The sequence below is a fragment of the Ammodytes marinus genome (assembly GCF_949987685.1).
Source record: "Ammodytes marinus genome assembly, chromosome: 11".
Taxonomy (NCBI): Eukaryota; Metazoa; Chordata; class Actinopteri; order Uranoscopiformes; family Ammodytidae; genus Ammodytes; species Ammodytes marinus.
The window spans coordinates 26,950,871-26,953,370 of record NC_137215.1 but is presented as its reverse complement, the minus strand read 5'-3'; the positions used below and the strand labels follow the sequence as shown (position 1 = coordinate 26,953,370).

The 2,500-nt window shown below is 41.4% G+C and overlaps 1 protein-coding gene across 1 annotated transcript in view; it reads left to right on the top strand.

Annotated features, from left to right (window-relative positions):
* The window catches only part of bcl11aa (BCL11 transcription factor A a), a 55,880-nt gene that overhangs the window by 22,865 nt on the left and 30,515 nt on the right, over positions 1 to 2,500 (top strand). The window lies entirely within an intron of this gene.

Below are 2,500 nucleotides of genomic sequence, written 5' to 3'. Positions count from 1 at the left end.
TCACTTTACAGGCGTGCCCACACATTTGATTTGCACACTTGTTCATATGGTCAATGTGCCATGCCATCTGTTAGGTTCATTTCTTTAAAGCGGCATTTATCGACAATTGTTGGCAGTGCAGCGATCTGTAAATGATATTTTGTAATGAAAACTGATATTGGCAGTTCATAAGGTACACAGCATGTTAGCGAACGGTTAGCAACATGTGTTCACATTCGGCAGAGATGTAGTAGCATTAGCATTGATTTTGGAGATATGCTTGTGCCCCATCCCATACTGTAATTGCAGAATCTACTTATGGATCTGTTTAGGTCTCTGCCATGTCCGGAGGGGAAATATATCTTGATCTTTTGCTGTTGAATGCTTCATTGCTTCATTGCTGTTTGTATTGGGTTTCAAAATGAACCAAGGTCCTAGATCATTCTTTCAGGTGTCTTACTATTTTTATTGTATTTTTTTAATGAACCGCTATTTTAGTCAGAGTTTTACATGATACTTAGCGATAGCACAAATGTGTAGCGTGGATGTATTGAAGGGTGATGGCTATAGGATCCATCTATGACCACTGCTCCAAAGCTTGTAAAGGAAAGGTAGTGCAGCCACAATTATCACACACACACACACACACCCCCCCCCCCCCCCCCCCAAGGCCTCTAAAGTGGTGTGACTTGCTGTTCCTACCTTTGGCTATTATCTCTCCTCAGCCCCTGTCCTGCGGGCTTGTTTGTAGCATCATTTCTTTTCTGCATTCAAAATGAGAGCCATGCTCCCGTATCGGCTACCTTCTTCTTTTCATCCCTCCTGCACTCTAATCTTATGTAAACATAGAAATCAGCTCCCAGACTCACTCCCAAACTCACTCACTGGCGGATGTGGGCCAGCAGCGATGTGATGGCACTGTGATACATCCCATACTAAAGCCTGGATTAAAAGTTTGTGTATTCTAAGGGGAGAGGGTTAGGGGAGAGAGTGTTTAGTGTGTAGGAGTTGGGGGGGGACAGCTATCATCTCTTCAGTGTATATTTTTACCAGAGGAAGAAGAGAGGAAAGCTTGAACCCCAGGTCTCTAGTTCGATTCCAGGGCGCGTTTTTTTCTTTTTTTTTTTTTATGTATGCGGGTCAAGAACAAGTCTAAAAGAGAAAAGCTATAATTGTTCAGGAGATACAAATGATCGCGCTGCACACGGTCAAAGTACAAATCAGAGAGAGAGCCGAATCTATTGATGGGAGGGCAGGTATAAGCGCTGTGCTTTCAAGGTTCTATTTTCTGCCAGAAATCCACTATATGAAGAAGAGAAAAGGGGCAAAGGCTTGAGATGGCAACCCCCCTCTCCCCCCCCCCAAAAAAAGAGACGAAGATGAAGTGGAATAAAGAGACGGAAAGAAAAAGATATGTACACCGTTGCACGTCGTGATGTGACCCGTGTCCGGCTCCCTTGTACGCATAAAAAGCATCTGTCTTCAAAGACATATTTTATGTATGGGTGCGTGTGTGTGTGTGTGTGTGTGTGTGTGTGTGTGTGTGTGGGTGTGTCTGTGTGTGCGTGTGTGTGTGTGTGGGTGTGTCTGTGTGTGCGTGCGTGCGTGTGTGTGTCTGTGTGTGTTTATCTGCGGGGCTGTCTGTGTGTATATCTGTGTCCGTGAATGATCTATGGTTTGTGTTTACCGTGCCATATTTGGGCCTGGCCCTGCCATCACCGGCGTATGAATGATAAATTGCGGATGTCCATCGGATTCACCCCAGCACCTGTGGTCCCGCCCTCACTCTCTCTCTCTCTCTCTCTCTCTCTCTCTCTCTCTCTCTCTCTCGTGGCCGTGTGGCAGGAGAGCAGAAAATATATATCAATAAATAAATACAGAACTAAATAAATGAATAGGAAAAGTGAGAGATAAACAAAAAGGCCTCGTAGGAATGGAACTTTTTCTTTCTCCAGGACAATATTTATTTAGAAACGTATCTTGTATATTTTTAGCCTGTGTTTTTGTGAGCGTTATGTGATATTGTCACTGCTCATCCACCTCTGACCTTTTGAACTCCAGCATAACAAAAATAAATCCATCCCTTTAGGGGTGGAGAATTTTTAAGTGCCCTTTAAAAAAATTTTAAAAAGTCATATAATTTACGTAGACAGTTCATTTTCTCTCTAGTTCCCTAATTCAGACCTGTAAATTGTACTGTTTTTATTTATTAAATGAAAAAAGGCTGTTTCCAAAATCTGTTTCATAAAAGCTTTTGGACTTGTAAAAATGAAATAAAGATTTTAACTCTGACTTCATCCAACATCTAGACGTTTTTTTTTTTTTTTAAAAAGCAAATGCACCCACAATAATTCAGATATTGCTAAATTTGCCCATGTGTTCAAAAAATTTGTTAACAATTGTAATACAAAAAATAATATTGTTTTAATTTAAGTACATGATACACAGTTTACCCTATGCACCTGCGTGTGTATGGCCTAAAACAATGATGTCAAAGTGATGTCGGATTAACTTTCTACAG